Below are 11923 nucleotides of genomic sequence, written 5' to 3'. Positions count from 1 at the left end.
CTACAACTTGTTATTTCAGATTCTCCAGCATCTGCAGTTCTTACTATCTCTCACTGATCATGCTTCTTTGCATAGGGGAATGAGGGAGACTGATAAACGGTCCTGACTGAGACTTCTCTAATCTCACCAACCCTGCCCTGACTGCCAGTGCCAAATTCCTTCCCAAGGCACTACAGAAATAATGGCAGAGGACTGGAGCCCAGGGCAGGGGCTGAGAGGATTTCCCTCCTATTCAGTTCAGTTATCCTGCTTTATGGGCTGGCAATACACCAACAGGAGGCAGTGTTGAAGGCCATAATGCTCCCGTGTGAGATTGATGTATATGTGAACTCTTCTCCAGCCATAAGTCTACTGCAGAAGGCCCTCAAATTTGGCTGTGCTCGATCGAACATTCTGTGCACATTCTGTCCCTTCTAAGCTCCCTTTCATGTTGCTGCCGCAGCACCAATAATGCTGTGGGTACCTCTTTGGTGTACTGCTGGGAGTACCGCTGCACTAAGGTATAAAGCTGAACTTAATTAATTATTTTACAGTTGGGAGCTAAATTGGCAGATGGAAAACCCTGTCTTTTGGGTCTCCAAGCTGAAAAGAAACATTGCGGCGTAACTCTTTAATCCTCTGAGTTAGACATTTCCTCTGTGCGTAAAGATAAAGCAGAATTACGTAAACTACCATTACGAATCTGGCCAGTTCAGTCATATAATCTTGTAATTTGAAGAGATCAGCACATGTTACTGTTTGGTGAGGCAACAAGCACCTGGAATTTATAAGTAACTTGTTTCATCTCAAATAGCTGGGTACGAAACACTCCTGTGTTCACATTCTTTTCACTCAATCTTCAACATTCCATTCTTTACTTCCCATTAAGAATAGGACACTCTGTGTTGACATGGGTTTTTTTTGGCATAAAAAGTCGCTCATAACCGAGATTAAGCAGTAAATGACACACCAGGATTGAAGAGCAAAGTAGTGGATCTCAATGTAATTAAGTAACATCACAAATCATATTGCAAGGAGAAAGGCTATTGGTTGCGCTGATTCTTTGGAAGAATGATCCAACCCATTCCCATCTCCCGCTCCTTCTCCATAGCCCTGCATTTTTCTTTCCATTGCAGTATATTTGCTGTACTTTTTCTCTCCAAGACAGCCTGTTAAAGGGAGACAATGACCTCATGTTGTTGTCACTAGATTATTACGCTAGAGAACCAGGTAATGTGCTGGGGATGTGGATTTGAATCCTGCCATGCTGAATCTGCAGATGGTGAAATTTGAATTCAATAAAAAATCTGGAATTGAGAGCCTAATGATGATTATGAAACATTGTCAATTGTCGGGAAAACCCATTTGGTTCACTAATGTCCCTTAGAGAAAGGAAACCGCTGTCCTTACCTGGTCTGGCCGACTTGTGACTCCAGACCAACAGCAATGCAGTTGACTCTTCTTAAAAATTTATTCTCAGTATGTGAACATCTCTGGCTGGGCCAGTATTTATTGCACATCTCTTGATGCCTTCAAGAAGGTGGTGGTCAGTTGCTTTCTTGAAGCACTGCAATCTATTTGTTGCAGGTATACTCATAATGTCCTCAGCAGGGACAAGGTCAGAAATCACACAACACCAGGTTACAGTTCAACAGGTTTACTTGAAAACACAAGCTTTCAGAGCACAGCCCTTTCATCAGCTGAAGTGAGAAAGAAGCATACAGAACACAGAATTTATAAGTAAATAATCAAAGGGTCACACAACTGATGAGGATGCATTAAACAAACCTGAGGTGCTGTTAAATCTTTAATCAGTTAGAAGGCTTTAATTGATTAATATGTATATGTAAATCCCCAAATTCCTTTGAAGTCACTGCCCTGAGAGAAATAAAGTCTTTATCAGTGTAAAGAAGAGGTGACATTTGAGGTCAGACAATGCCTTTTAGATGTGAGGCCTTGTTTAGAATCTGTTTGTGTTTTAGTTTGGAGTCAGACTGGGAATTCGAGGATCTTGACCCAGAGACAGTGAAGAAATGGCAATATACTTCCAAGATTTGATGGTGAGTGGCTTGGAAGGGCAGGTGGTGGTGCTCCCATGTATCTTCTGCCCTTATCCTTCAAGATGAAAGTGGTTGAGGGTTTTGATGGTAAGGAGTCTTGTCGAATTTCTGCAATGTATTTTGTATAATTGATTCCTGGAAAATTGCTACCCTCCCCATTTCAATGGAACTGAAGCAGGTTATGATGATTTTACAAACTCAGTGCAGACCAAAAAGTGAATGGCCTCTTCTTATGGTAATATTTAGTCACTTTGAAATCACGCTTTATGTTTTTTGGCAAGTCACCTACTGCTTAAACTCAGTAAATGGCAGCTGTCTGCTAGCATATAAACTTTGAGATTGTATTTGTAGTATCACATAATGTGGAGCATTTGGCTAGCAGATCATCAGGTGAACTTTGTATCACTTTAAACGTGGAATGTTACTTGAAACACTGCCTTTCGACAGAGCTTTATCATGTTAATGAAATTTTTCGACATTACACAAATGGCAACTTGCTATTTTTCTGGAGTTCATAAATCTTTAAGAGCAGGAGATGATACCAGAACTGCATGAAAAGGTTGGTTCGGCTACAACGAGAATATTGTGTGCAGTTGTTGAATCCACATTATAGGAAGAATGTGATAGAACTGGAGAGGGTGCAGAGATGATTTAATAGGATGTTGCCTGGGCTGGAGAGTTTTTGTTATAAAAAGAGATTGGCCACACTGGAGCTGTTTTCTTTCAAGCAGAAATTGAGCAGGTACATGATTGAGATGAATAAAATTATGAGGAGCATAGATAGGTAGACAAGAAGGAACTTTCCCACTTGCTGGAGGGATCAATGACCAGGTTTGAGGGTACATAGATTTAAGGTAAGAGGCAGAAGGTTTTGAGGAGTCGTGAAGCAAAACATTTTCACACAGAGGGTGTGGGAATCTGGAACTCACTGCCTGTAAGGGCAGTAGAGGCAGACACCCTCATAACATTTAAGAAACATTTAGATGCTCACTTGCAGTGACAGGGCATGAAAAGCTATGGGCCAAGTGCTGGAAAATGGGATTAGAATAGTTAGGAGGTAGTTATTGACCAGTGTGGATGTGATGATCTGCCTTTTCCTATGCTGCAGACATCTATGTCTCTGTGACATAGGCCAAGAAGGGACCCTATATGTGGAGTAAATGGTTAACTCCAGCTTTACTCTTTAGTGACAACTGAATATGAGGAATGATGTCATGATGATGTGAGGACAAGCTGGAGCCAGGATTAGAGTGCGTAAGATCTGAGAGAGGCTCTGTCCTCTCCTCTCCAGTATACTGTGTGTTATTTAATTAAAAAAAAACCTTTTAATGTTCACCCACCTGACAGCAGACCTCATCCTACTCAGGTAATCGCTAGCTTGAGACTGAGGTAGCAATCCAGTACACCAACAAAAGAAACAAAGGAAAAGAAATTTCCTGGAAGTGTTCCTGACCTGGAAGGTGAGAAGACATCGGCCCAAGAGCAGTAAATAATTTTCATGGAAAAGTCCCCCAGTGGGCACATGGAGACCAGCTCCAAGCACCATCAGCCTAGAATGAGTGTGAGGGAATGGTTCACAGTTCAGTACAGAATCAGTACAAGTCAGCTAGGGATAAGGGCAATCATGGAAAAGGCTGTAGCAGGTCAATAAGCTTTGGAGGCAGTTCAGAGAATGCTTAGACTGCAAAGTCTGAGAAAGCCTACAGCAGGGAACTCAGCAAGCTACAGAATCACTTAACTGAACTGTACATGCCAGGTTACTGCAAAGTACAATGGCACAAGGAGTTGGGAATAAATGGGCACGCAGAATGCCACCGGCAGTAAGTGCAGGAAGAATGACGCTATGGTCATCTCCACAGCCTGAGGCTAATAGCCATGAGCTGCTTGAGGCCTGGTGTCACAAGCAACTTGAGGCCTAGAGCCATGAGCAGGGAGTATCTGAGGCCTGGAGATACGTGTAACTTGAAGCCTGGAGCCATGAGCAGCCTGAGGCCTTGAGCTGTGATGGTGAGTCTGCAGCCCTGTGTGGGAATAAGGAATAGATCATTTCAGATCAGGGTCAGGGACAGCCAGCCTAGGTCACCTCTGCTGAAAGATGAGAGAAAGTGGGCAGGAAATGTTTCTGGCTGCTGTAAGAAGGTGGCAGGATGTGATCCAAGCTCTGGTTGTGCAGATTAGGCACCAGGAAGCTGCTGTTGAGCCACTGGCAGATGTTGGCACTGTGGTTCTGCCTTGACACAGAGCTGAGGTAAGCTGCGACACAGGAGATCCTGCAAGTTCATAATCATCACACTGTAGGCCTAGGAGAGAGGGATGAGGGGAAGTAGAGGTGGAAGCAAGAGACAGTGCAGAGGTTCTTGTAAAGACAGGTACAAAGAGAAATGCCAGAACTGTTTTATTTAGAAATCAGCAGCACCTGGGGTCTAAAACAAAGACTAGTACTGCTTCTGTATCTCTCTCTTTCTCTCCCGCTCCTTCTGCAAAACCAGTTTCAAGGCTGGGGTCTTAAAAGAGTTTAGGTATTGGGGAAGAGGCAAAAAGAGGAAAACAACGACAGATCACCAATCAGGTGCCATTCCCCTGTTTCATGTTGAGAACTAGCTGCAAAGTGGATTGATCACTGCAGACAATGAAATGAAATCCTATGAAGTATTAGTTAAGCATAACTCCTTAGCTCAGCCCCAGACATCATCCCCATCCCCGGTGATCACAAATGGGGGCTGATTCTTTCTCTCTCCCTTGTTCTACTTCTTCACCACAAAGGCAAAAAATAGACTTTATTGTTACACTTTGTAGCTTGCTCAATTTTAATGGTCATTTCCACAAATCACTCATTTAAATGATCAATTTATTGATTTTGATTTTGTTTTAGTGAAGTTCACATTTACTCTTGTATCTCCTTACCTCCACAGCCCCCCACCCACGGTTGCCTTCACACCACTGAGAAAGTGAAAAATTGTGTGAAAATGTTGGCCAACATTGCACTAGATGATTTCTGGTATCCAGATAAATCAGATTCACAGCACACACAGGATCAATGCTACAGTATTTGACATTAAGATTAGCAGCGAGGAAATTGAATTTATGTGGAATAAGGAATCTCCAGTGACCACTATTTCATATTCTGCACCATGCACGAAGCATCATCTTCCTCAACATCCAATATTCAGACTTGAAGATCTGTCATCCATCTTCAGAATGATTGCAGGAATAGATAACTGCTATTCTTCACTGTAGGAAGAGAGAGATAGCTGATATTCTACACATTATTTCTGATGGCTGTGACTTTTTTAAAGCATAGAAGCTTTTAGGACTTCAAATGTTTCTTGTTTAGCAGTTAAAGAGCAACTGATGTTGCCTCTGTTTACCTTGAATCAACCACTACTACACAGACGGTAATCCCCTGAGACGACATGAAGATAGCCCAGATCTTTCACTTCTCTCAAAAGAAAGGCTAGAACTAATGGAAAGAAGAGGGTTGAAGAGTGAAGATGACCAGTGGCAAGAAGCCATTCTAGACCTTAGTTTGCTCCTTCAACAAAGAGTGGCAGAGACTGGATCTGCCGTTGACGCTGATGATTCCATGGAAGAAGAGGAAAACCACGAAGATGTCTTAACACCAAAAATGGTTAGCAACTAATTGTCCAAATGAGACCAGATGTATCTACTATAATGTAAGGAATACAACAGCTAAATTGCACACAGAAAGATTCCGCAAACAGCTTTTGATCTGAAAGAAAGAGATACCAAGGTGTAGAGCTGGATGAACACAGCAGGCCAAGCAGCATCAGTGGAGCAGGAAAGCTGATGTTTCAGGTCTAGACCCTTCTTCAGAAATGGGGGAGGGGAAGAGGATTCTGAAATAAATAGAGAGAGAGGGGGAGGTGGATAGAAGATGGATAAAGGAGAAGATAGGTAGAGAGGAGACAGACAGATCAAAAAGGCAGGATTGGAGCCAGTAAAGGTGAGTGTAGGTTGGGAGTTAGGGAGGGGATAGGTCAGTCCAGGGAGGACAGACAGGTCAAGGAGGCAGGATGAGGCTAGTAGGTAGGAGATGGGGGTGGGGCTTGAGGTGGGAGGAGTGGATAGGTGGGACGAAGGACGGACAGGTTAGGGAGGCGGGGACGAGCTGGGCTGCTTTTGGGATGCGGTCGGGCGAGGGGAGATTTTGAAGCTTGTGAAGTCCACAATGATACCATTGGGCTGCAGGGTTCCCAAGCGAAATATGAGGTGCTGTTCCTGCAACCTTCAGGTAGCATCGTTGTGGCACTGCAGGAGGCCCAGGATGAACATGTCGTACAAGGAGTGGGAGGGGGAGTTAAAATGTTTCGTGACTGGGAGGTGCAGTCGTTTGTCGCAAACCGAGCGTAGGTGTTCCACAAAGCAGTCCCCTCCCTAACTCCCCACCTACACTCACCTTTACTGGCTCCATCCCCGCTTCCTTGATCTGCCTGTCTCCTCTCCACCTATCCTCTCCTCTATTCATCTTCTATCCACCTCCCCCTCTCTCCCTATTTATTTCAGAATCCCCTTCCCCTCCCCCATTTCTGAAGAAGGGTCTCGTCCCAAACCGTCAGCTTTCCTGCCCCTCTGATGCTGCTTGGCCTGCTGTGTTCATCCAGATCTACACCTTGTTATCTCTTTAATCTGAAAGTCTGTTTTAATGAAACTGGTTGAGGGATAAATGTAGGTCACAACTCCAGGAAAGCTCTCCTACAAAAATAATAGCAATGTGATCCTTTGCAAGTGCCTGAGAGGGCAGGTGGACTTTGGTTTAATATCTCATGGGAAAGACAGTGCCTTTGACAATATAGAATTTGGCAGAACGTCAGTGCAGTGTCAGCCTAGATCTTGTATTCAAATCTCTGGCGTCAAATTTAAACTCAGCTTTTCAACTCAGTAATGACAGTGCAATAAAGGAGCAATAGTCCTCACAAGATATTTGTCGTAAAATATAATCTTAAAACCCACAATTAGAATCTGCATCCCAATGCCAAGGGTGTGGTAAATTCTTCCTGCAATGTTAAACTTCACTTTGGATGCGCATATGTTTGAAGAAAACTTTAAACGATGCATGAAAACAACTCATAACATTTTTAAACAACACAGTTCCAAGTTTAAGCATTCAACAAAGCCACCATATTTGGAATATTTTGATCAATCAAATTTTCCATTGTCCAATTGGATTTTCCTTTCCTTCTACTGTCAACATTTCAATCAGCTTCCCAGTCAATGTCAAGTAACAAGATTAACAATAAAACAACTTTATGAATTCTGTTCTAATGTGACAATTTTACAGGTTGCTTCTTTCACATATATGTCCAAAAGTTATTCATCTTTAAAGTTGTACAAGGACTTTATAAACATCTTGTAGTTACGGAGGACAACAAAACTGTTTTATTGCAGTGATTGCCGTGCTTCACAAAGTAGTTTTTGTCAATTACAGAGTAATAACCCTTGCTTGTTCTCAACAGGGACCCCAGGAACAGACAAAAGAAGTAAGAGTGGAAGGATCTAACCCTGCTGGTGAGGAAGCAGAGAAATACTGGGCACAGCATGCTGGCCTGTGGCAACAGTCTCTAACTGTGTCTGCTGCAAGTAGTTCACTTATTAACCTCTAACCATTGACTGTCATAATCACCAGGGACGCAAATATAAAGAGTGTTGTATAATGAAAAACAATACTAAATACAGAGTTGTAGTGTTAGTTATCCATTAAAATGTAAATGAATTGAGCTGTCAAACATGCACTTGAAAAATTAAGCCCTACGTTTATTTTCATTTTAAGGAATTGACCTATTAGGTAAATTTGCACTGATTTAATGTCGAGCATATTAATGCCTGCACATAAATTTCTATTCTTTATTCCATGAATGAAACTGTTCACTTTAAACAATTTTGATGAAGTAATACACAAATGAATTTCATACCTATGTGTTTACTGGTCTGTTACTTGTTTGGCGTGTTGCATTTCGTTTTCCATAAATTTAGTGTTTCATTAAAACTGTGCAAATAGTGCAGCCAGAATCAATGCACATGAACAGAATTGCTGGAAAATCAACAAGAATGAGTGAGTCCAATTAATATCCAGTGAATCACTGCCCACAATTACTTTATGTATTCATGCTGATTGAAGAATGATCAATGAGCCAGAACATTATTCCTGGTGAATTGTCCATAGCCATTCACCGAAATAGTTCAATGAAAATTGCCTACTTGGGTTGGGTATTAGATGGAAGCCTTCACTCTAACCTCAGCAAGAGCCAAGTCTAACATGAGAGCTGGCAAGAAATGGAAACAAATTTGATCTAAAAGCAACGAACTGAATCTTCCTAGCCCTGGAAGATATCGGCAATGGTGAATCAGTTGGGAAAATACAGCAAGTTCAGGAAAAATAAAATTCCTGACATTGAGAAAAAAAGCCCTACTCTGCAACTAGGTTTTGAAGGGTGGGATAACAATCTCACGAGTAAGCATCAAAAGGCCTATTTGCATGTCTTGTTAGCACCAACAGTCACATCACCTATACGCAGTCTCCTATTCCTTCACGTACCAGAAAGAATCTAGACTTCAACTAAGAGCTGAACTTTCCCATTTGCAGCTGGATGTGGTGACAAGATTGTTCATGGCTTTAAATCCACCATATTCTGGGGCAGATTTTCTCAAATGTTCTTTCACTTGAAGTTTTTGAGAAGATTTGTAGCTCGAGTTGTGGACGAGGTTGTAGTCTTATTTGCCGAGCCGGTGGGTTTGGTTACAGATGTTTCGTCACCCAGCTTGGTAACATCGTCAGTGCGCCTCCGGTGAAGTGTTGGTGTTCTGTCCCACTTGTTATTTATATGCCTCAGTTTGCTGGGGCGGTTGGCATCACTTCCGATTCTGTTTTTCAGTGGTTTGTATATCAGGCCCAGTTCAGTGTATTTGCTGATGGAGTTCCGGTTGGAATGTCAAGCCTCCAGGAATTCCCTGGCATATCTCTGTTTGGCTTGTGCTATAATGGATGTGTTATCCCAGTCGAATTTGTGTCCTTCTTTGTCCATGTGTATTGAGACCAGCGAGAATTGGTCATGTCTCTTGGTGGCTAGTTGCTGTTCATGTATCCCTATAGTCAGTTTTGTTCCAGTTTGGCCGATGTAATGGCTACGTAGTTTACAGTTACGACCACAAAGCTTAAAATAGAAAACACCTATCAACAATCCACAGGGACGAAGAATAGCTGCGTAGAATGGCCGAAGAATGATAAGGGTTATGATCAACGATGCCCACAATGGCCTCCATAAATACGAGCAGGAAATTGCATGCCGATAAACCTTATACTCCAACGCAACCAACCAAGAATGGACAACCACACTAGAACTAGCCATCACCATACAACAACAAAAGACCATAACAAAGAAAAGAGCAGCCCTGCAAGAAAAACTATCCAAACTCACCCACAACAATGATACAGACAACACAGAAACATTGATCAAAAACATCTCGATCCGACCACTTACAGACACTGAAAAGACCGACCTAGCACACAGACTGAATTATAACGACAGAGACACCAAAAAGACTGACTCCCTGACTGCGCTCAAGAATCAACACTAAAGAGCAACGGACTCTTGGAGGAAATAAACCAGACCATCAGACAGACGATAGTCCCAACACTGAGCAGAAAAGGTAAGTGGAACACAGTCAACACAGAAGAGAAGAAAGCCCTGGAAAGACTCAAGAAAGGCAGAAACACTGTAATTTTACTGGCGGACAAAGGACACATGACAGTAATCCTTCATAGAACCCAATACATTGAGAACGCTAATGCACTACTAGCAGATACCGACACCTACCAACAGATGGCGATATACCCAACACCACAGTTACAGAACTGGATTAAAACAAGCCTGCAGATATCAGCAAGACAGGCTACTAAAAAATGAAGCCAGAGGGATCCCGGCTCTATGGATTCCCTAAGGTACACAGGCCAGGGGTCCCCCTCAGACCCATTATCTCGCTACTAGGCACACCAACATATAGACTTGCCAAAGAACTACAACGGAAATTGAAATGCTTAGTTGACAACACTATCCCCTCCATCCACTCCTCCCAAGAATTCCTCAGCATCATCAAGGAGACCAGAATAGAAGAGGACAAGGTAATGATATCCTTTGACATGACAGCACCATTTACATCCATAAACATTGACCCAGCCAAAGGGACAATTGTCACACTGCTGGACGAATCAGGAAGGCAGGCACCCCATGACATCAATAGTATCAACTAGGACAGTATTCTGAAACTGCTGGATCTGTGCCTCACAACTCACTTCACCTTCAATGATCGTATATTCAAATAAGTCAAAGGAACACCAATGGGATCCCCAATATCAGGACTGATCTCAGAAGCAGTAATGCAAATGTTAGAACGGGCAGCGCTCCCCATTTTACAACCCAATCTCTGGGTCTGCTATGTAGATGACACCTATATTTAAATTACAATAAACTGAGGAGGAATTGGAATAACTTAATTCTATCGGAAAACTTAACAGAATAATAGATACAGTAACTATTAGTAATTAACTGTTCCAATATCGTAACATCCCATAAATATACCCTTGGCAAAAGGCCAATTCAGAAAATAGATTGTCTCACATACAACTCCAGTAGCCCAGGAGGAGAATCCTCGAGAGAAAACTTGGAGGTAGCGTAGCAGCCGAGAGAGATTTACCGCAGCTTCCAACACTGCTGCTACTAAAAGACTAAAAAACTAAACTGAAAATCCTGGTTCTGTGAGAGATTGACCACACATATTGAGGCTGCATCCAAAATAATCCAAGGCCTCACAAGCTGTTTACTCTAGGGGCTCTTGTAGACTGCTTGATACCTCTGCCTTAAATTCCCTCTTTTAAAAAATCCAGAGCAAAATATACCTCTTAAAGCCACAGTACCATCGCAATAAGTATCTGTCAACTCCTAAGTAAAGTGTTGAAGGCCAGAAGTAGTGGCTGAGTTGGTGTGAGAGGAGGCATGATGATATGATATGATGAGGCTGAAGGTTTACGGAAACAGAGTTATGCAGACAATGGTCAAGAGGGATGGTGGCCATGGACCATGCAAGGATGTTGTGAAGAAGGAACAGTCACATGATGTTTGGGAGAGCCAGCAGCAAGCTGAAGTTTCCAGGTCATTGCCACAAATATACATCACCTGTTTTCTCAGTAGATAAGGGGAAAATTGTAAGTGTGATATAAATAGAATTTAAAAGATTAAAGGGAAGACTTAATAAGATACAAGTACATAGAAATAAAATAGATATCACTCAACAATGAGATTCTGAAGATGCCATTTAAGGCTTGAGGGCAAAATTTGGACACATTTTCTCAATATCAAGAATCCAATATTTTCATTCTTGCTCTTATTTGCCATAATGATCACCTTAACTCTCTCCACTTGACTTAGAAAGATCAACCTTAAGAGTAAATCAAATTTTGGAATTATTGACATGGAATTAATATTAGCAACTCAGAAATCAGTCAAACCCAGAAATCAGTCAAGCATCTCAATTAAATTTGTGATGGAGTCAACATAAGAGGAAAGTATACGTGAGAAGGGGCCAGGCGGCCAATGCCTAGAGACCACATGCATCTGTGATAATTGCCTGTAGCTGACCCTGTCTTCAGGCTTGATGGCACTTGCCAGGCAGTAGTTGGAACAAAAACAGAAGTAGCTGGAAGAGCTCAGCAGGTCTGGCAGCATCTGTGAAGAAAACATCAGAGTTAACGTTTCGGGTCTGGTGACCCTTCCTCAGAATGGAGGAGTTGGAGGTGAGTAGAGTAAAAACTGCCCTATGTGGCAAGGTTCACACCAGAGTACTGGTGAGACCACCTGTAGAGTACTGTATAC

Source organism: Rhincodon typus, chromosome 8, assembly GCF_021869965.1.
Source record: "Rhincodon typus isolate 14 chromosome 8, sRhiTyp1.1, whole genome shotgun sequence".
NCBI lineage: Eukaryota > Metazoa > Chordata > Chondrichthyes > Orectolobiformes > Rhincodontidae > Rhincodon > Rhincodon typus.
The sequence above is the reverse complement of the archived record's forward strand: the minus strand, read 5'-3'. Positions refer to the sequence as shown.